At 35.5% G+C, this 24675-nt stretch overlaps 1 protein-coding gene across 4 annotated transcripts in view; it reads right to left on the reverse strand.

Moving 5' to 3' along the window:
- Window positions 1-24675, reverse strand: part of Setd3 (SET domain containing 3) — a 63263-nt gene that overhangs the window by 10379 nt on the left and 28209 nt on the right. Inside the window, exon 1 of one of the 4 annotated variants that reach the window (XM_088232207.1) lies at window positions 23204-23523. The exons of the other annotated variants lie outside the window; for them this stretch is intronic. The gene's annotated coding sequence lies outside the window, so the exon portion shown is untranslated. Of the gene's footprint in view, window positions 1-23203; window positions 23524-24675 lie in introns of those variants that run through there. 4 annotated transcript variants of the gene reach the window in all.

The raw sequence follows: 24675 nt of genomic DNA on the forward strand, positions 1-24675 counted from the left end.
TAATAAAAATATAAATAAAAACGCCTAGGTGAATATATTGTTTAAAAATAAAAAGTAGCGTTTTTATAATTAACCGAAATATTTCAATTTCGGTGACCATTTTCAACAAGTTGTAAATATCTGGGAAGTATGTTTACTAGGGATGAAATGACTGAGAAAGATATTGAATGGGGGGTGAATGCCGGGAACAGAGTAAACGGTGCACTTAAATCAACCTTGACAAATAAATGTTTGTCGCAAGAGGCAAAATTAGCAGTTCACAATGGAGTCCTGGTCCCGGCCCTGATGTATGGGAGCGAAGTATGGACTTGGAAAAACAGGGATAGGTAACAAGGTAGGCTGAATGCTGTCGAAATGCGATCTCTCGGGCGAATGTGTGGTAAAACTATGCACGATAGATGCACAAATGTTAAGATCCGTACATTATGCAAGGCTGATATAAGCACTACCAACATAATCAAGAAAGGAACTCTGCGTTGGTTTGGACATGTAGAGCGAATGGACAGCGAAAGAACGGCTAAAAATATTAACGATGCAAATATTGATGGATGCAGAAATAGAGGAAGACCGGGAAAGACATGGCATGACCAAATCCAACAAATACTTGAAGATGGACATGTTAAAAGTCGGAATAATCGGCGCGTATGCATGAGAATGTAGAGGAAGCGAGATCTGTATACAAAGATAGAGTGATCTGGCGTTCTATCCTCTCTGCCTACCGCTACGGGGAAACGGCGTGATGGTTTGTTTGTTTGTTTGTTTATTTTTGTAAATAACTCACTAATAGAAAATGGAGATCAAGTTGGGGTGGAGTAGGGTTCGGACCTCTTGATCCCTGAGTTCGCAACACTAGCCACGGGACCACAACCCGATAAATATGAGAAATATGGTAAACCTGAACAGAAGAGAATTTAATGATAATTTTATCAAAATCAGTATTCAAATTTATCAAGTACTCTCAGGCAATAATTCTGCAAAAAAATGACTGGAGATTATATTAAATTAAATAAATAAATAATTGTAAGCCAATTAATATTATCCACTGACTATTATTGTATTTTATCATGCCGTGTAGATTTTATCCGTGGCGTGGAATGGGCCATTCGTGCGATCTCACGCAGTGGGCTCGCGGTTTGCACGTGCACAGCGCCAGCGGTCCAGTCTCTCCGAACGTGCGGTAGTAAGTAGTGAGTAGCAACTAGTGGCTAAATGGTGGCTCGCGAGTAAAGTGACCAGTGACCTACAAACTATAAGGAAATGAGATTTCATTCTCCAATCGGCAAGCAGTCTCCACTATCTCTACCGCTCGTATCATCGTTGCGCGGCGCAGTCCGCAGTTTATTTCATCGATAACATACAAAAAATTGAAGCTGATAAATGATGTAGGCACATCATAATATTATGATAGAAAAAAACTACACATGAGTAATATTACATGAATAAAAGTAAAACGATGTAGAAAAAATCATTGGTATAGCATTAAGAGGAAACAAGGTATAACTTTTCGTATATACAGGGTGTTCTTTAAACCCTGTCACATCCGAAACCACGATGATCATTATAAGCAAGAAGACACATTAAATGGCACATGGTACATTAAAATATTTTTTTAGAACAAATAAAATTTTAAAAAAATAACTTCTGCAGGAGAGAAACGAGGAGGGGGGAGGGGGGAGTCTGACACACCGTTAACCACGCGGCCGCGCCCCCTCGCTTCTCCCCTGCAGAAGTAAGCAACCATTTGTTCTTTTTAATATTTTATTTTTACAAATTTTTGTCGTTCTAAATATTTTTTTTTAATATGCCAATATGTCTTCTTGCCCATACTGATCATCGTGGTTTCGGATGTGACAGGGGTCTAAAGAACACCTGTAGGTATTACTATTCTGCCGTCATAAGAAAGAAGGACGCATCAAACATTTTTTTCGAGAATTAGTTAAATACATATACGGAATCAGGAAAAAAGTACGCATCTACTGGTACTTGAATTATCTTCCTAAAATAACCACAACCCTATTATTTTCACTAATAAATGAGACTTAACTGCAAAAAGTCTTAAAGATTACTCAATATAAAAGGCTGTTCTGACTTATATAATTATTATTAAAGACTGATTAAAATACTTATTTTTTCTTCTATTCCGTTTTAAAAAACATCTGAAATGAATGTACCTACTAGTTTTCAATGAAATTTAAGATCAGCTTGTAATTTCGAAGTTAATTGATTATTAGGTCGGCGTTACTAGTTTGAAAAGCAGTAAATGGCCAGTAACGTCTATTTTATTTAGTTGAGTAAAATCAATTGGCATATTAACACTAAAAAAGAAAGACGTTTACTTAATTACTAAATAAAAAGGGCGTTTCTGGCTAGAAACGTGTTTTCATTGAAGTATAACATATTTTCTAGCATTTTTTTACTTAAAAGAAGATGAAAATGTTGATTTTAAATATATGTAAAATTAATATAAATATTCCGTTAGGGCAAACCATAATACATGCTGTCGCATACTAATATTCCATTAATCAATTTTTGTAGTATTTTTCACACAGCTAATTTTTCGATCACCGAGTTACAAAATATTTATTTTCTTCGTTTTTTGTTTTATGACGGCCGTATTAGAGTGTCTCTGTCGTTTTGCTATTTGATAAATTGTTCCTCGTGGGAGCTGGGACCATCCGAAAATTCCTTAAAAAAAAAATTAAATGACAGAAAATTTCATTTTGACAATCTTTCTTTTTCAAAAAATCACATTCAGTTCAGTTTTGGGGTTCGGAAATATGGCATACGAGACCTCGATTTTGTCGATTTTAGCTAGGCATAATCAGTCCGACGTGCAGTTATCTTTTTCGCGCAGTATCGGGAAGGCATCTGCGAGAGAGTGACAGAAAACTATGTTCAAATACATATTCTTCAAACATTATTGCTTCCGAATATTCTCTTGGGGAAAAGAGGAAACCAACTTGGGCTAGGTTGGAATGGAAGAGGGAGAGAGATGATAGATAGATAGTTCAATTTGATTCAGTGATGGCATGAAAGAAGACAACTTGCTACCAAAGAAATCGAGACAGGTATATTTGTCGGCAGACCTAAGGATTCTAGGCAAGGCGAAGTGAAAACCCTTACAGTAATAAAACGACACTATCAACCACGAATTTAGCTACAGTTCACGGCGATACAACGGGCCGTAGGTGCTCGGGTCGAGAATTGCAAGCGCAATCCGAAACTGTTCGTTACACGTTTGTTGCTAAACTAAAAACCAAATTAAAAAAATAGGAACGCTTATGTTTATATTTAAGTAACGAGAGCCTCCAAATAATACGAAACAAAGTGATGAGGATAGTATTAGTAAGGTGTGGGAGACGCACATAAGTTGGGAAAATGATTCAAATTCTAGATATTATGACAATTGATCAAAGAATCAAATTCAATGTTGCTAATGAAATTAGCAAAATTATTAATTAGGAATAGTTCCGAGATATTTTCAAAACAAACTAAACAATAATAAGTTCTTTCGTAACTATGCACCAAGAGTATTTAAATATATAAGACTAGAAAAAAAATCATAAGCAATGTCCCAGAACTGCCGCACTGAACTGTACAAGGGAATACAGTTCTATGAGGAAATGCCAGAAAGCATAAAAAATGTAAATATATTTCAAATTAAACGTAAAGAGTTTACATGTAAAAAATACTAGGCTTTAATTTATATTGTAAATAGTGAATATACATAGGTTAATATAAGTGTAAATATTGAACAGTTTGAATATTAAAAATTAGGTTAGTAAGTGTGTAATAGTGATAAATAATGTTAGAATAAGTATAGATGGAAATATTGTGTTGTAAATATACATTAGACGATGTGTATTATAGAACTAAATAAATAAAGATGTAAATATTGTGTTGTAAATATACATTAGACGATGTTTATTATAGAACTAAATAAGTATAGATGTAAATATTGTGTTGTAAATGTATATTAGACGATGTTTATCATAGAACTAAATAAAATAAATAAATAAAAAAATAGAGCTAAAGGGCTTCTCTAGCAAATTATTTATATTATAGCTTCTCTATTACTCTGAGGAAAAATCATTTTTAGTTCTATGGTTTTTTAGTATGGAAAAGACCATTTTGTCTTAGGTTTCTTGCTGGGAAATTCAATTTTATAGAGTTCAGTAGTTCAGTCGCATCGGAGAGTGAATTGAGAATTTTGAATAGAACAATTATCACCTATCAATTTAATGCAAAGAAGATTATTAATAATACGTAATTATAGCGTATATAATATGTTCGCAAAAAGAATATAAATTCATTAGTCAAGGTTAAAATGATTAGGTATATTCATAGAAATTAATAGATTACTGTAAAGCTGCTGGGCGGCGTGTTGTTGCGGCAGAAAGTTGGTTTACTTTCACGAATAGGTACAGTGAACATATTTACATTATCAACAATATTTTGAGTTTGTCTAAATTTTTGTAGACAAGGACTGGATTCAACTCCCCGGAGAGCTGTTTATATTAACATATCACAACTGAGGTGAAGAACATTTAAGAGAAGAGAACAGATGAAAGAATTGAAGGAATATAGATGTTCTAATATGGGCAGAATGTTGAATGTTACACAGTGTGTAAAGTGGCCACTTAAACCAGCCATTGACAGGTCATAAGCCCTGTAGATGCCTAGACTTCTATATTACCTTATCTTAAATGTTCTTCGTCTCTGTTGTAATATGTTAATATAAACAGCTCCCCAGGGCGTTGAATCCAGTCCTTGTCTACAAAAATTTAGACAGACTCAAAATATTGTTGATACATCCACCTGGTCCATGAAGAAGTATGGAAATTGAAAAAATAAGATTTTCAGGCGTTGCCTAGTATGTAGGTGAAATAATTCAATTAGATGAATCTCACCCGCATAAATAAAGGATTCAGCTCTTTAACTTCGCAAACATCAACAGATGAAAGAATGGAAATAATATAGATGTTCAAATATGGACAGAATGGTGAGTGTTACACAGTGTGTAAAGTGGCCACTTAAACCAGCCATTGACAGTTCATAAGCCCTGTAGATGCCTAGACTTCCATATTACCTTCTCTTAAATGTTCTTCATCTCTGTTGTAATATGTTTATATTTACATTGCTAAAATCTCCATTTAAGTTGATGGCGGAATATTGTAATGATCTTAAGACTTATAGGAAAGGGTACGTTCTGTTAGCTAATTATGTACACCGGAACCTCTTTTTACGCGGGGGATCGTCCCACGCAGTACCATGTCATTTCGGGATGTAAAGAAAACAGGAAGTGTTTATTAATTCGATTATTTTTAAAAGTTTTATTGATAAATATAGCGCGATAGCAAAATGCTTACTTAAAAATCGTAATCTTCCCTCGCGCACACCTCTCTGCGCCTAGTAAGTAAAAAAGCGATGTTCGAAATTCCAAAAACGAGTAGTGTAATTGGCTATAGTTGAATTATATTTATATTACTAAGACGCACCGTTGAATTAATATTCGTTTTTTTTTTTTTTTGTACCGTGATATTTCGAAACCGTGTAAAACGAGCAAAACGCAAGCATAGTTCTCTACTTTCCATAACTCATTTCACAAATACGAGAGTTACTAGATACTCCACCCTGATGCTGCAAAAACAATTTAAGATTAGTACAACTTTCGGTCAAAGAGGATTTGCCGACTACTCAGTTTAATTACTCGCGATATAAAATAGCTATTAAGAAATGGATAGTGGAGGTGGGTTGCACACGGATCGATGAATGGATCAAGCCAAATAAGTTAAAATTTGTTATGAAATTGTGTCTACAAGTCTATATGAATTTATTATGTTTTTTATATTTATTTGAGTTCATTTTGCTTATTATGTTTACGATGATAATAAGGTTAATTAGATTAATTACGTTTTTATTTTCTTATAATGTTAACTATGTTAAATAACTAATTTAATGCACATTTCATTATACACCCCAGTGAGGGAACATTATTCTGTATAAAAAAATAATACAAAAATTGTAAAAGTATAAATAAATAAATAAAAAATGTTGTTCGCGGTGACAAAATAGAGCTGCGAAGTCTCTAGAGTCGCATTAAATGTTTTTAGGAGTCACGGTGTTTCTTACCTCGCGTCTACAACAATAGAAACCCGTCCACTGTCCACTTATATGATCTCTGGACACGAGGCCGAATGGAAAGCTGCGCCTGAAATCTCTCCGGTGTGCGGTGGCCGAGAGTATGCAAAATAATATCGACAAATCGTAAACTGACATGAGCGAAGCCAAAAGCGAAAGCGAAAAATAGCGCCGGACTACACTACCATACGATATACGATATACGAGAAGCGAGAAGCGAGAAGCGAGTGCCGAGATGGCACCGTTTAGATATTCTCAGATCGGAATGTGATGTTATTACTTATTACGCTCCGTCGGGAAACACGGAAGAAATGAAGACAATAGAAAATGAGCGAAGAATATTACGCCACAGACCTCAGATCGAGCGGAGTCGGAACTGATCGCTAATGGCGATGCGATGGCATAACTCCGCAAAAATGTTATTATCGGTGTTGCAAAATGGCGAATCTCTTCCCGTGTTCGCGAATGGCGGAGAACGGTAGCCGCAGCCGGCAGGGTGTGGCGTGCAGCCGCGGGAAGAAGGGAGGTAATGTCGGACGGTCTGATGCATGTCGCCAGACCAGTCTCGGACCGGCCTCGAGGGTCACCCGGGGGCGTTCTGGTGCTCCAGAGAATAGATGCTAACGTTTCCCATCACTGTCGACATAAAGGGGCTTGAAACGGGTGACGGATTTTTATTTTGTGTTACAATGGATATCATTTTCTAATAAATAAATAATTTCATTTGTCCCTCCCTACCTTGTAGACGATGAGAGGAGGGAGGGGTTTAGAGCGACAGTGAAAAGAACATTGAAAGTTGTAAATGTAAATATTTGTTCGCGCTTTTCCTTACTGAATTTGGTTAGTAGAGGAAGAAATATAATCAATTCGTAATGAAAAAAGAAATTGGTGGCTTGTATGAGTGAAACCGACGAAAGATATTTGGTCTTTAAAACGGATTCGGGTATGTGTATGTGGTGGATGCTTTTAAATACCAGTCTGAAATCCAGACTTGGTTAAGAACGGCAGGATTTTCAGATTGTTCACTTGTAGAATTAAATCCAATAAAAGTTTTTTTTATTTTGGATACCTTACAACATTTTAATATGGAATTCTACCAGTTATCTGCATACACAATAAATATGAGAAATGGGGACTCTCCGGTACTCCATAATATAGTGACCGATATTTGCCGAATTCTCGTATTTTAGAGAATGAGTAGAGCGGTTGGTAATTTTATCAAGGAGCCCGATGTCCCCGGGTATGGACTGAACAAATAGTTCCCATCAGAGGGAAGTCGCGTTGCCTCTCCCAGTTGGCGGGCCCGGCACCCGGCACCCGGCAGCCGGCCGGCGCCCGCCACAGTCGGCGGCGAGAGGCGAGAGTGCTCCCGATGGGCGTAGCGGGACGGAAGGTGGTAACCCACTTGGCTGCGACTTTCCCAATCTGCACCTTCCGCAACATCACTCATTAACCGATCTGATCTGGACATTGCATTTTTTTCAAATTTCTACATCTTCAGTTTTAACCTTAGTCAAAAAATTGGTAGCTATTATATACAGGTGTTCTCTAAACCCTGTCACATCCGAAACCGAGAAGATATATTAGCAAGAAGATATATTAGCATATTTAAAAAAATATTTAGAAAGAAGATTTTTTTTTAAATAAACTATTTAAAAAAAAACAAATAGTTGCTTACTTTTACATGGGAGAAGTGAAGGGGGCGCGGACGTGCGGTTGACGGTGTATCAGACTCCCCCTCCCTGCTCCTCGTTTTTCCCTACAGAAGTAAGCAACTATTTGTTTTTTTTCTATAAATTTTTAAGATTTGAGTCGTTCTAAAAATTAATTTTAATGCGTCAATATGTCTTCCTGCTCATACCGATCATCGTAGTTTCGGATGTGACAGGGTTTATAGAACAACCTGTATAAACCATAACGTACGATATGGTTATTCGTTGTTGATCCAGTTAGAATCGAGGTTACGATTAAAACATGTTATACGGTGAATATTGTAAGGTTTACACCGTTTTCAGTGTCGCGTCGGCAGAAATGTGAAATGTTATAACGGACAAAGCGAAAATTGTTTAAAAAAGGGAAAAAAGTTGCAAAAAATATATATCTTGTTTTTTGTTAATGATAACAATAGTTTTTTAACAAACATAACGATTCCCCTGTCTACTACATTTTTTTGGTAATTTAGTAATTTTTCTGGATTTTGTGTAGTCTGCCTAACTAGGTACAACTGTTTTAAGGCAGACATTTTTATATAGTCGGCCTCATGGCATAACGGTCAGCGCGTTCGCTTACCGCGCGAGAGGTCTCGGGTTCGATTCGGACGTGTTTGTTGTGAAATATTTATTTAAAAGGGTGTTTTCACACCAGTATATTTTATAGTATCTGGACTGGTACCTGAAGCGTATCACTGATCATCTTACCTTCGTGTAGCAAGAAATGATCAAGATACGCTGCGATTGGTGTACCGATGAAGTGCTCTATGCACCATTCGGTAATGAAAGAGAATGGTGATGACTTTTATATGCAGTGCAAAAAAATAAAAATATGACGACCTACTAGTAAATTTATTACATAATTTTAATTATCCATATTTTTACTTATGTATGTGTTTTGGTAATTCTTAGGACTTTTCTCCACTCAAAACAATACATTAAAAGTACATTTAATATCTATTATCAAAACAAACATTGCACAACCCAAATTCATATTCATATTTACATCCTGACTAGAAAATTAAATAATTTATACTTCGTCCCTCGCGGCATTTGAAATGTCCGCACTATTATTCATGCACATAATATATAAATTTATATTTATTCTAGAGATTGTCTTAAATCTGGATACTTTCAACTATGCGACGTAGGTTCTGCGGCGCAGACGAGGAAACACCTATACGCATTCTATGTGAGTGTGATGTAAAAGGAGCCTCGTCCTCGGGGAACCACTGGTTAGCTCAGGAATGAGAACTGTTCACGGGGACCCGTCACAATAGATATTCACGGGTCGCAGTGACGTCAGGGGCTTGCACAGCACTGACCCACAACTCTGAGAATAAGATGTTTTACATCATTCGAGAGAAAGAAAGTAACAATTAATAATGGATTTAGTTTATTAGATAAATTAACAAGAAAATAGGAGATTTGTCGATTGCACACTAAAAGTTCGATAAAAAACATAATAAATAAATGAAAACCGTATTTTTGAGAACAAATAAAATACATGTTTAGATGCATAGCTGTAACATTATAATAGTATGTTATACTTAGAACGAACGATTAGAAAGTGACCTAGATTTAAACATATTTTATAGGTTTTTAATATACAGAGAAACAAGATTCAGTATAAACGTCAACATGTTTCATTTGGCATCTCATTATTGAATAACCTAATTAGTCACCGAAATCTGTATACGAGACTTGCCAATAATATTAATTGGAATTTCATTGTAATCGATACTATTAACGAGTAGTACCACTTTTATCGGATTAGAATTACTGTAGTTTAATACCCCGCGTTTACTCATTGAGGTATATATTTATTTATTCATATTTTTTGCATTATAAACTATGGTTAACAATAAAAAAAATGCGACCGCGCTGGGGTTACCCGTGCCGAGAACACTTAACAATATACTTTTTTTTAAATATTTTTACATGTGAGAATAAACAATGAAGACTGAATAAAGATAATTGACAAAATGTTCAGACAGATTTAAACACTACGTATTTATGTTAATAGTTCATTAATATACATCTATATTATTTATATTACAAAACGCGCAATGAAAGAACAAAAACATAACATAAGCTATACATTTGTGGAGCAGTTGATTCAATATTGGTTTGAGCGAATGAGACAATCCATTTTACTTCTACCCAGCTCCACTATCCATTTTTTATAGCCTTTTTGAACATTTTCTCATAACTATTGTTGTATATAACTAGAGTAAACATAAGCGTTCGAAATATGTTCTTTCGACCAGCGGCCAATTAGTTTGTGTTTGATAAAACGGACTTTAGTCTGTTGCGAGCGTTCGCCGGCTACTTTTCCCCTCGAAATTACTCAAATGCCCGTATGTACGCTAAGATACTGCACAAATCGATCTGGAAAAGCGATGGTATAACCTTTCACCGGCAAGTAATATTCTTATATTAATCAATAATGTTTAAAATGGCTATTTTAATGACAAAAAACGTCCTATGTTACAATTCGTGAGTTATTATTATTATTATTATGGATAACTTATGCAGCGCCATTTTCGTAACAAAATACCTCAAGGGCGCTTTACATAGTGATTCTTTTAAATTTGTAATTTAATTTAAATTATTTATTTTGTTGTCACATGCTACGGATTTATTCAAATTATTTAGAGAACATTATCTCCTGTCTCCGTCCTACTCAGTTATCGAGCGACATACAAAATAGAGCTTACAGTAGACCGATGTAAACAGTCCGTGCTTTTTACTGTACTGCTTGTTTTGCTTGTCAAAGTCGACGTGACGATACTTGCTATCTTCGCTGGTCACTCCCGGCCCTTTGGGGACGACGTTTTAGCTCGGATTTGTATGGAGTGTTATCTCTATATAGTATATCTCAATGCGTGTACCTTTACTTGTAAAATAGGCACGAACTTGTAACAATAAAAAATCCAAAATAAATAGTTCTTAAAATCCCTAGTGGGTTCAGTTAAAGAATTGGACGTAGTAAAAATTATTACATGTTTTACTATTTTATTTTATTAGAAAAAACAACACAAATTATATGAATAAACAAGTGTAAAAAGTATAATATACCTACAACCAATAAAAAAAATATCACACGCATAAATAATATACTCGAACAATATACAGGAGATAAAGTAAAGGAGAGGATGGGAAATATTTACAAAATAATGGACATGTCCAAATTCAATTTCTAAAAATTACAATAAAAAATTAACGCAATAAAATGTGCTATTTTACACCGATAAATATATTTTTTGTTGCACCAGAGAGGGAAAACATTTTTGAGAGGGGAATTTGGAAGTCTAGGCATTTACAGGGCTTATGAACTGTCATTGGCTGGTTTATTTTGAAACGAAAACCACGCTTTCTAGCATGCTACCCTAACACGAGATCGCTAGCAACATCAAAACGGAAGGCCGTTTGACAACTGTCAATAGGCCGGCTTCTCCCGAAGAGTTATAAGTGGTTTCCTCTCCACATGAGCAAATGCTGAGAAGTTCCCGATTGGCCCACATGATTACATCCCTCCTGATCCCAACAGTTTAGATAAATTTAAAGAAATTTAATTGCAGAAAAATCCGCTTTTAAAATATAAACCTTGTATATTATAAGCGAGGTAAATAATAAAGCAACTCCTTTATAAAAAAACATATAAAAAACATCAAACCCGACTTCAATAAAGACATCCAACGGTACAAAATCCATATAGGACCTGTTTAGTCAACGAAATTTTATACTAAATCCTAGCAAAATTAATTCAAACAATTTAATCAGTCGCCATTTAAAGTACCAATTTCAAGGACAAGAACAAGACTTATGAATATAATAAATATATGGATAAATTTTATTCATTTCTGTTTATTTTAATCACAATATATTTATGTAACATTTATTGAGACACAAATCATAACTCCGTGGAAACAAAGTCCTGTGTTGAGTTGGGACGAATAATATATGTTTAACACTTAAACAATATACATACCACCATATGTACTATGCGGAAAAAAACATCATTCAAAAATACGTGGCATATCAACATATACAAAAACATACAATGAAAAAACATTCGTAGTACATGAAGAAAAAAATATTTAAAAATGTAAAAATCGATTGAAACAAAGTAAATAACATGACATTTTTATATACTTTTTACGTTTGAATTAAAAATTGTCGGTTTGAAAAAATGTTTGACTAATATTACCTATCATTTTTATTGTTTTTAGTCGGTACATAATTATTGTTTACTGTAAAAGTGTAAATACATCATTACTAATAAATGTTTTTACACTAGAATATTTCATAGTCCCTGGACTGGTGCCTGAAGCGTAAGACTGATCATCTTACCTTCATGTAACAAAAATGATCAAGATACGCTGCGATTGGTGTATCAATGCAGCGCCCTATGCACCATTAGGTGCAGAAGGGGAAATGATGATGAATAAATGTTGTAATATACATGTCCCTAAATGACGGGGTCCTGGGTAATACAAACAAATCTTTATCATGTTTGTGGGACTCACCCGGAAACCAATGCCCACTGTCATCTGACGTACTATCGTGTTTAGGACAGTGCATGAGATTAATCATACATTTCCTGTATACAAACAATAAATAATCAAAACATCCAAATTACTAATGCCAAATTACTGACAAACGCGGATATCAAATTACTGACAGTCAGGGAAATAGAATCTCAATTTCCCACTAGGAAGTAAAGAGAACATTATGGACAACTATATAAGCAGTAGCACCCTTAGGTGCAATAAGTTAAACACTCAGTTCAGTCAGTAACTCTCGCACTCCATTACCGATTATGTATATCATTTAAGATGTAATAAATACACATCGAAGCACAATGTCATTTTTACTCTGCCACCTCCGACTGGGGCAGGAGCTCCCTGCATCAACAAGCACTATTCGCAGAAATTCTACACGTTTTTAATTAAAAACAAAATACTCATAAGGATATATTTCGAACAAACAATAAGTGATGGGAAGTTTTCAAATAAACACTTTCTCATGCTGTAACCGTAACCGAACAATCCCAAATGTATTTAGTGCGAAATTAATAGAGAGAAACGAAGGAGGTGATTTTCACAAAAATGGCGATTTATAAATTATCCACAATAATAATAAAGTACCTACGTGTGTACGTAGTATAGGTATACATAATTTAGGTAGGTACTCGGACTAAAATAACATAAGATATTATATCGCTATAATAGTGTACGGACGTCTACGTTATAAGGCATACCCGGTTTTCTATTAAAGTAGATTTTACCGGTGTTCTATAAAATCGTATATAATTGCATTGAATAACCTACATACTCGCAAATATAAGTAGGTACCTTCCACCTTCTACCTTCTACCTTCTACGTACATAGCGAGGGCATCCTAGATGACCACTGTCGTAATTACAATCAGTAATTACTCATTATCCACACGGACTGTCTATTTACTAAATCTGGCGAACATAATATAGACATGCCTACCGATGCGGCGACAAATTTATTGAAAAAGGTAAAAATGATAAGTTGGTTATAGTAAAGCGCCGCCGCCGTCGCAAGAAGAGAAATTCTTCATTATGTCTAATGGAATGTAAAATAGAAACTGGATGTGAGAACAATATTATCCAAACAGAAAAATGATATTATTTTCAATACGACTATTTAAATATTAGTAACGGTTTCTGTAATTTACGAGTTAGATAATTCCTTTATTCAGCTGGCGCTTTTTATAATATCAGATTGCAATAAACAATCAGCGGGTGAGGAAACGCGATGGCCGAATTACATCTGATAATGACGGGGGGAAATATCATTACGCGAACATTGCATTGTAGCGGGGAATCGGAACCGGGACATGACGATACAGTCGAAGTTCATCGATTCATTCGATGTTTCCCGAGTTGAAATCCCCGTGGACAGATCGGAGGCGGAGGTCCGAGGTTCAAACCCCGCTCTGCAACATATACACATATTTCCATTTATTTGTTAAAACCAACATTTAACAATACATACAAAGTAATAATAAATAATTAATTATTACGGGTTCAACATACAGTTCACTAGGATATTGATGTTTTTTGTTGATATTTCTTGATAAAACTCCATAGTTAATGATTTTGATAAAATTATCAATAAAATTATCGATAAAGCTTCTCGGTTTAGTTTTACTTTTTTATTATTTTGACCAACGAGCGCTTTCGCCTAAGTAGGCATCTTCAAGACCGGTAAATTGTTTTCAACGTTTACAGCTTTCATACTATTTCTAACATATTTTGGAGATAAGAAGATCAAATAAGTACGAGTATTTGAACAGGAGACAAAAAACATGAATATTTACAACTAGTTTGCTGAACAGTTCGTTTTTGGGAGTTATTGGACCGAAATTGGGATTAAGCATTTATTATTTACAAGGTGGGAAAAGTACACACGGCGAAATACAGCAGAGTGGGGGACAGGTTAAGTTAGCACAATACTTTGTTTCAACAGAGAGGGAAAACATTTTTGAGAAGGCAATATATATGGAAGTCTATGCATTTACAGGGCTTATGACCTGTCATTGGCTGGTTTAAGTGGCCACTTTACACACTTTACAAACATTCACCATTTTGCCCATGTTTGAACATCAACATTTTCTCAACTCTTCCATCTGTTGACTTTTGTGAAGTAAAAGAGCTGAAACCTTTATCACGTGGGTGAGATTCATCCGGCTGAACCAAATCACCTACTAGGCAACGCCTGAAAACAATTTTCTAATTTCTATACTTCATCTTTTACCGGGTAGATAATTCAACAATGTTTGAGTCTGTTCAAATGCTTGCAGACAAGCTGGATTTCTTCCCTAGAGAGGAAATCCAGACAGTCTCTAGGGAGGAAATCCAGCTAGTCTGCAAGCATTTGGACATACTCAAACATTGTTGGACGATACTTTGATTTTATGACAGGGAAGTTTACATACCTATAGATGAATGACGAAATATTTTAAGATACATACCTAGATAATCTATTTACGAGCGCTTTCGCCTACTTGGGTGAAAGAGCTCGTTGGTCAAAAAAATAAAAAAGTAAAACTTAACCAAGAAAAATATTGATGACTTTATTTATAATTTTATCAAAATCATTAGTTCACTGGGAGTTAAATGAAATATGCTCGGAAAATAGGGAAGTAAAAGAGAATAGAAAAAGTAGGAAGAGGAAGTAAATATAAAATAATACAAAAAAAATATTAATAAAAAATAACAATAAAACGGAAGAAAACTAATAATTACAAAATTTGCTCGTGTAACGGCTCTCTCTATTGAAATTATCACATGTTTTTAAAATTAATATGTAGTTTCACTGAAAAGGTCTATCATACGATGCATTTCATTACGCACAATTATACGGTCAAAGATAATTCCATATCACGGTGCGGCGAGATTAGAAACTTGGGAGTTATTCTCGATAGCGGATCGCTGTTTGGATCTCACATAAATTCTATTGTTGAAAAAGCTTACCAAACGCTGGCATTCATTTTAAGAATTTCCAAACCCTTTAAACAACCAAATACATTGAAGACTTTATACAACACTTTTGTACGCAGTAACTTGGAGTTTGCATCCGTTGCGTAGAGCCCACAATACACAACAAACATTGAAAGGATCTTAATGTCTCCTTTCGCGTGACAAGAAATAAGTATTTATTCCATCACTAGCACTAACTATGCACAACACTCTTTCCTCTATCGTTCTTGCTCAAACTACAATGCTTTTTTTCATCTATTGATGTATTTAACATGCCCCTTATATTATTTCAAAATAAATTAAGACTCATTCTTTCCGGTTGCGATACGCTCCCACTTGCTATTTAATTATGCTCAGGCTTACACACACCTGAACACTTACTCTCACACACATAGACACAAACACACCTCTACACTCACCCCCATACAAATAAACACAAAGACACCCTTTTGTTGTACCACAATTTAATGTGTATGATTTATATTTAGAAACTTCACTGGTCTGTCTTTAAACCGTATTTTTTTATGTTATTATATCATTGTTGACTGTTTGTTTCTGTAAAATATAATAAATAAATAATACTTAAGTGATTGAGTTGATTCCCATTTTCTTTTTTTAAATAATTTAAACATCATAAACCATCTACGTCAGTTTTCAAATAAAAAAAAGTTTCAATTTATTTTAGATACCCTTAATAAACCTAAGTAAACGTCGTTTTGCGCCGGATCGATTGACGCCAATTTACAACTACGCCGGTTGGTGCGGGCGTGGGATTCCCGGGTGCGTCCGACTCCAGGCGACAGTAGGCGCCGCGATCCTAATAGCTGACACACTTTTACACGTTGTTTTATTCCATTACCGTGTACGCGAGCAGCCTATTGTTTGCGTGAAATTGTTTCCGAGTTAATTTTCGTTTTGTTTTTAAGAAAAATATAAAGGTATTATTGTATTTTTTATTTTAGTATTATTAAAAATAAAAGGATATTCAAATATTTGTAGTTTATGCTATGATTTAGCAAGAAAAGAAGCAACAATCAAAGCAAATGAAATTGGATGCTTTTTTCAAAAAAGTGTGAGAATTTAATTTAGTCCCGATGAACTGGTGAGTTAGTATTAATTTACTATAAAAAATTCATTATTTACATCAAGAGATTATTATTTATTTTGTAAATTAATTTAAACTGTATTTATTAAATACATTGACATATATATTTTTAAATATATATAGGATATATATGTATTCAATAACCATGTTAGATTGATCTTAGAATTTTGACACGGAACCTAACCTTATATCTTCCATTATATTTGTGTTTATTTTACGCCGGTGCCTCTCGGAACGGAACCCCGGCGTAATACGACCCTTACTTGTATTACATAAACACAACATTTCTTTGATTCGCGGAGTTTTCATCATAAAGGTACATTAATAGTGTAAGTCCTTATGTATGTACAAGTAAAACTACTTATTTATTTATACTTTTACAATGTTTGTATTCTTTTTTATATAGAATAATGTTCCCTCACTGGGGTGTCCCGTGCCGAGGGAAACATTTTACAATTAGTAAAACATGCCTTAAATTAAGTATTTAACAAAGTTAACATAATAATAAAATAAAAACGTAATTAATCTAATAAACCTAATTACTATTACCATAATAAGCAATATAAACTAAAATGATCATAAAAAACATAACCAATTTATATAGACCGGTACATGGATCACTTTTTACCCAGGAAGTTAGCAGTTAGCAGTTAGCAGTAAGCAGTTAGCAGCTAGAGTGTCGGCTATTCGCCATACACATCGCAACACCTACAGAAAATGCACACCTTCTATTTCCACGCTCAGCCACCGCCATAGCCGCTTTCGATGCGAGTAGAATAGTACAATAATGGGAAAATGTCGCTATCAATGGCCAAAAAACCTATCATTAATTTCGTGATGGGATTTTCACACGATTTTGTCGTGCGGCCGGTGGTGTAACTTCCTCGAGGCGGGTGAGGAGCGGGTGAGGGGCGGGCGCCGTGGGGGCGGGGAGCGGGACGCGGGCCGCGCCACCATCGCATCGCCCGGAAAGTGAAACTGGCCGACCCTCTGCGGCGTGGGAATACTTTCCCACTTTCGATACCGCACTCCGCTCCCCGCCCCGGGTAGGAACACGCAGCGGGCACGATGTGGTCGCGATATGCGCACCGCCCATCGCTGCCGGGACTACCGAGTACCGACTACCGATGGACGCATTAATCGATCAGTCGAGCCACATCCTTGAAATGGAGAAGGTCCGAAAGAGATTCATGCGCTACTTATATCTATCTATATTGACGGCATGGGAATATTCTATCAAAATCAAACAGACTTATTAACAAACAGTGACATAAACGAAGACCTAACTACGTAGACTAAACCGACAAACACAAACTTACTTACACTTAATGAAAAAAAAACAATATTATCCATTTTGAATCTAGAAAAAAAATGACATAAAGTTGATGCTCACATAAATGACGAACGACTAACTGAAATTGAACGTGTTAAATACATACTTAGGACTAACAATAGACAGACAACTGACATGGACAATTCATATCAACAATTTGATTAGAAAAGTAGCGAAATTATTTTAATTTATTACCTCCATGGAAAACGCAAATGCTAACAGTTATTATTTTCTCACTTGAAATTCTTGTTTATTTTTATTTTTTTGTCACATTTAATGTTGATATCTTTTCCATAGTTAATAAATCTTAATTGGTCATTGTTCAAATATAGGCAGAATGGTGAATGTTACACAGTGTGTAAAGTGGCCACTTAAACCAGCCATTGACAGGTCATAAGCCCTGTAGATGCCTAGACTTCTATATTACCTTCATTTAAATGTTCTTCATCTCTGTTGTAACATGTTAATGTAATTTTTAAATCAAATGTTTGTGCTATATTAGAAAATATTTTTACTGAAACCCAGCTATTTCTTATGGATTATTTATCAAATATAAAATAGACTTGTTTTTTAAATGCCATACTACCGCTATGGACATTTTATCAGAATTTTCTTAGCTTACCAATTTAAAAACTCACCGCTCGCCACTGTTGGGGTCCTAGGTTCGATTCCTAGCAGGAAGTATGGGTGGACGTGAAGTATGGGTTAAAGGTGGTCCTACACTGCAACATTTATTGTTCCAGGGCCCCGATTACAATCGGAAGTTAAGAGAGTTAACTTCAATTGTCTGTAAAATAAAATCGATTTTTTCATACGAAAATGTAAAATTTTGTATAAAAATGTGATGTATCTTTATCGATACCGGGTAATTGAACATATTGTTAATAAAAAAAATATATAATATACACATTTTCTTACGAAAAAATCGGATTTCACTTTATTAACAATCGAAGATAACTCTGTTAACGTCTCATTGTAATCGGGGTCCTGGACTGACAAATCGACGCCGACGTCACCAAACTATTTTCTTCCTTCTTGCAGACTTAGCCAGCAAATTATGATATAACATAATAGGTAATAATCCGTAAGGATACCAAATTCTTAATTACCCCGTTAACACGTCACTCATTAGCAATATTAAGTTTCACTCTAATATACGACTGCGCAATGCTGACATCTTCAGAGTTGAGTGCTTATCCTCAAATACGAGATAGTATTATAATCACCTCTCGCATGCGCAGAGAGGGAGTACAATAAAATTCATAAGTGCAACTCGGAGGATATTGTCATTTTTGGGAATCCCTTAAGTCAATTAAAAAAGAACTTATTATCTACATGTATGTATTACTTTTTTTTCGATTCGATTTTTTTTTTTTAATTTTTAAAGAAATTTTCTTGTTCTTATAATTCACCCAAATATTTTATTTTTTGTTGCCATTTTCAACGAGTTGTAAATTACTCACTATTAGAAAATGAAAATAAAGTTGGGGTAGAGTGGGGTTCGAACCGCGGACCTTTAATCCTCGTGTTCGCAACATCAGCCACGGGACCACAAGCAGATTAAATTTATCAAAGCGGTATTATTTTTTTATAGTGCTGAATTGGATCTGATAAAATTTGAGTCGTGAAAGGTATAGATCAACGGCACTACACAGAAGAAAGTAAAGAAAATGTACAAATATCAGATATTACGTCGCGAGGAATGGGGGGAAAGTTGGGAATGAATTTAGAAGGAACTTTAATAATATACATGGATAATATAATAATTGTATTGTTAAAGGCCACGATATCTACCGATAACCGCTACCGTTCGGCGTCCCACGAAAGACAATGGAGAACTTCGGAGAACGGAGGCCGGGCCTTTAACACTCGTGAAATCAATGTTTTTTTGTCAATAAACGAATTACTTTTTAAAAATTCAAATTTCACGGACCGCGATTTTAATCTAATAATACATCGTCGACTCATTTGTTGACGAGATCCGTAATGCGATGTAAGGCCGAAATAAGCATTACCGACAAATCGAGAATGGAGCTCCGCGTTGGTTTTGACACATAGAGCGAATGGACCGCGAAAGGATGGCTGAAAACATTTACGATGCGAATGTTGATAGATGCAGAAATAGAGAAAGACCGAGAAAGACGAAACCGAAAATGCAAAATAATGTCATTTCATAGAACAAAACAACCAATTTCCTTCGAGTACCTATTAGAAAACTCCAAAATTGATGTAGTCAAGTCCATCAGAGATTTAGGAGTTGTTTTGGACTATAAACTGACATACAACAAGCATATAGATAATACAGTAAATAAATCACTGAAATTACTTGGCTTCATTAACAGAATATCCTCTGATTTTACTAATGTCCGTACAATCGAAACTCTTTATTGCTCAACTGTTCGCCCTCTTCTTGAATATGCCTCAGTGGTCTGGTCTCCATTCTATGTCAATCGCATAAATCACATTGAATCAGTCCAACATCGCTTGCTTCGAAAAATAGCGTGGATGCTTGGACTAGAGAGAGATAATTATTCTTATGCTGAAATAGAGTCAATGTTAAATATTTCTAGTCTACAAAAACGTAGAACTAATATTGACTCCATATATATGTTCGGCATACTAAATGGTATAATCGATGTTCCATCATTACTGGGACAAGTAAAATTCAATATTCCGACTCGTAGATTGAGAAACAATGAAGTACTGTTCATCGATCAGCATAGAACAAACTATGGCCTAAATTCTCCAATGACCCGCCTTTGTCGTATTGTTAACTCAAGACAGGATCTGGACTTTTTTGGTTTAAGTTTACAACGATTTAAACGAGCACTAAATAAATAGTCCAGATCTTATCTCGATGTCCCTTATGTTTCTCAATGCTTCTTTCTTTTTTCTTTAAATGTTTTAAACTATTCTTTTATTGTAATATTTAACCCTTATAAATTGTATACATGGACAATGTCCGTTAATAAATAAATAAAGACATGACATGGCCAAATCCAACAAACATTTTAAGATGGACATGTCAAAAGTCGGAATAATCGGCGCGCGTGCATGAGAAGATGTATGAATGCAGAGGAAGCGAGATCTGTATGCGTTCAATCCTCTCTGCCGCCCTTGCGGGGAAACGGCGTGATGGTTTGTTGTTGTTGTTAACTCATTTGTTGTAAGATAATCAAGGTGAATACATTATTGACTAATTTGTTGTAATTGTTTCTTTTGTTGTGTCCACGTTCTCTTCACTTAGTGAGAAACGGACACAACTCGTGGAACACCAACAAATTAATCAACAATTTATAGCATCTTCACCGTACACTGCGGAAATATCGCGGGCAGCTTTGGCTGCTTTATTTCCTCGATTGAACGCAAAGCGCAAGACGTGTCGAAAATGCTCACTTTCATCTATCTGACATTCCATTTTAAAGGCTCGTAATCAAAGAAAATATAAAGGAAGTTACAAAATAACCTTAAAGGCAACACATTTTGTACAGCAGAAAATTTTCTTTCAAATGACGTACCTATAACCTGTACCATTTTTTTTTTAAATTTTAGTGCTAATTTTTAAATTTGGAAAAAAACGAGCACAAATTATTTTAACATCCAATACATTAAATTATACATGTTTTTAAAAAATATATAATTTAAAACCCGTTGAGAATCATAACATTAATTTAACAAAATATTTTTTCTTTTTGAATTCATACTCTATTGTTAATCATAATATTATTAACATCTTAAGACATTCGTTTGAAAATGCCCTAATAAGGCGAAACAATTGTCACGAAGTTTTATTTTTATATGTTTATATTTGTAAAAATAAAATAAAGTATTCAGTAGACTCAAATCAGTGTTTGATTTCTAATTATAAGTTTTTCTTAAGTAAAGGTTGTCTGGGATATTTGTTTAGTTTGGTCTGGTAGTATTTATTTACTAAAGCCAAAAGGGCTTTTACAAATACAAAGGTAATCATAAATTTCAAACATAAAAATACAGCTCAAAATGAAAGAAAGTACTAAAAAATCAATTATTATTCAAAATTCTAAAGAATAATTGGTTCTTGAAGTTTGATAAAGTTATAACAAATACATCTATTTTTTGGTCATCAGTGTGTTTGTTCCCGAGAGAGTGAATTCTCGGGAATGGAGAATTAATGTGCGAATTTGACTTAGATATATAATTACATCTAAAATATGATTCCTCATTGGCCTATTAGGCACATTGAAATAAATACATTTGACAGTAAACATATCCACCTCGTCACTCGGAGTTTATCGACCGTATCAACTCAAAATGCGTTTCGTAAGATTTCATTAAAATAATGAATAATAAAATAAACAGGAGATCGAGCGATTACGTAGCAGATCATACGAGTACGATAATGTGTCCGGGGCCCATTGTTATATAACTCGCACATGTCGGTCAAGGTCCGCCCGCACTCAGTCGAGAGGTGGTCGACCTTCCCATACGGCGAGCCTTCGCCCCTCGAGCCTCCGCCCGCGCCCGCGCCCGTCACTCTCGGACGGCAGTTTCCCGGAAGAGCACCACAATAAATTCACCTCCATCGTTTCAAAAACGACATTTTAATATGTTATACTTTCTCATTTTTCGGCCGCAACTTTCTTCCGAGTTGATTGAACAACGATCGATTACATTTTCTCTCCGATTTTGTCACGTTACTGAGGACCGTATAATTTATGAATGTAGATTTGCCGATAGCACCATTACTTGACGTACTGTCGACAGCAAATCGGATTTAACGGCGAAGTGTAATTTTGATCCATGTCCACCGGCTTATTGACGACTATGTAACACTCTCTGTTTGGCATCGAACCTCTGCACGTAGAGCATGAACAAATTAGTCTAGTTTCCTTCAGTCGTTTGATGCTCACTCTCGCATATCATCGCAAATTGCTTCGCTTCATTCTGAACGTTTATTTCAAAACATAAATTAATGAAGTACCTAAATACTTCATCCACAATATTCTCATCATTTATACAGGATGCGGCAGAATAATTTGCCGATTTAAATGGGCGCCAAAAAGCGTTCGGCCGCTAGAGGGTGCAAATGGTTTCAAAATGTTTCGAATGGGGGTGGGTTGATCAAATCAAAAGCAAATCTTGAGTATGGTTTCAGCAGGACGGAGCCGCGATACACACGGCGCGAACTGCAATGAGAGCTTTGCGGGAACACTACTCAGGGCGCCTGATCTGTTTGAGGGGCGATCTTCGGTGGCCGAAAAAAACGATAACTATAATATCATGTTTTATAAACCCCTCAAATCGTCAAATAATTATGCCGCACGCTGTATAAGGTATTGCGTAATGTAAAGTCTGTTTCCTGAATAAAATAAACTAATCGCGGAATTACTCCTGAGCATAATAGTCACTGTACTTACAATAAACCGAACGAACGATCTCAGTGCACCTGTGCGGGTGCAGTCTGGTGGGGGCGGCCAATGAGGAAACACCCGGCGGAAGATGCGGAACTAGCGGACTCTTCCAACAGCAACTGCGACCGGTCTCGCCATATTCCCACACTGCCACTGGGTTGGGAGGAAAGGCGCTAAATTCACAACTGGAAAGGTGACGAGTCTCGGACGTGCAGTTTCTCCGCGGCTTTCTAGGACACCTCGTCGGCGGCGCCCGTCCCGAGGTCCCGCCGGATCGGGAAAACTACTGACCCGCGGCTCGTCATTCGCACTTTGGACACCGAACCGTTGGAGAAATTATCACAATAAGCGCACACATTTCGAAGACTTTCCCGTGGCATGGTGTAAATATCACCATGTAATACGCACGAGTACCCACCTCATAATGCCAGAGAGGCGGCTATCTTCGTTAGCGAATAATGGAAAAAACTGACGCAATAATAAATTATTGTCGATTCAAATATTAAATTATTGGAAGTCATTCATTCAAATCGGTAAATACCGTCCAAAGTTGGTACTAGATAAACTGTCAGATAATTGGATTGCGATCAATTTACAATAATTTCGTCAAAAGTTTATTCACGTCGCAATCCTCACGATTCGGCGCATTTTGTTAGAGTTTTCCTTTGCTAGAGATTTTTACTACCTCATCTTCACTGTCCAGTACCTGCACAGCGTGTGTACGAAGTTCCATGTGATATTATGTATCGAATTACCTAATTCATTTCATTTCATTTACTCTTCCTCTCCTTCGTGAAATTCTCGAGGCACCCGCATTAATAAATTGGTTAAAAACTCAAAAGAAGGTGGGCGGTGAAGCCATTACATTACATATTGCAGCTATTTAACAATATTAGAAAAAAACAATCCATGTACTAGGTACATGTAAAATAATTTAGAAGAGTAAAAAAAATACGCACAGTGATTTAATAATATCGGGTTGTGGTCCCGTGGCTAGTGCTGCATGATTTCCATTTTCTAATAGTGAGTCATTAACAACTCGTTGAAAACAGCCATCAAAATTTAAATATTTGGGTAAATTATATGACCGAACAATCTTAGCGACCCTTTCTTGAGATCGATCAATTCCATAAATCTAATATTTTTATATGACAGTACATAGCAAGCAAAAATAAATATACATAATGTGCTGATTTTTGGTAAGTAATTGAAATATGTTATAAAAAATAATATGATGTTTTCTGTCGACCAACTCGGGAGTCCAACTAGCCCAGCATGAAGGTAAAAATATTGATCTGTAGCAACAATTTGAAAGATAAAATATATGGAACGTTTTATGTGTATTTATTTAATACGCGTGTATAAAGTATTAAAAAGCAGCAATAAATAAATAATTGGTCTACATAGTGGCTGGCTATGTAGCTACAGACACATCCGGGCGTACGCCTGGGTTGGAATGTTCTTCCAATAAGAAAATC

Source organism: Micrasema longulum, unplaced genomic scaffold, assembly GCF_059751315.1.
Source record: "Micrasema longulum isolate JH-2025_06_02 unplaced genomic scaffold, ASM5975131v1 h1tg000955l, whole genome shotgun sequence".
NCBI lineage: Eukaryota > Metazoa > Arthropoda > Insecta > Trichoptera > Brachycentridae > Micrasema > Micrasema longulum.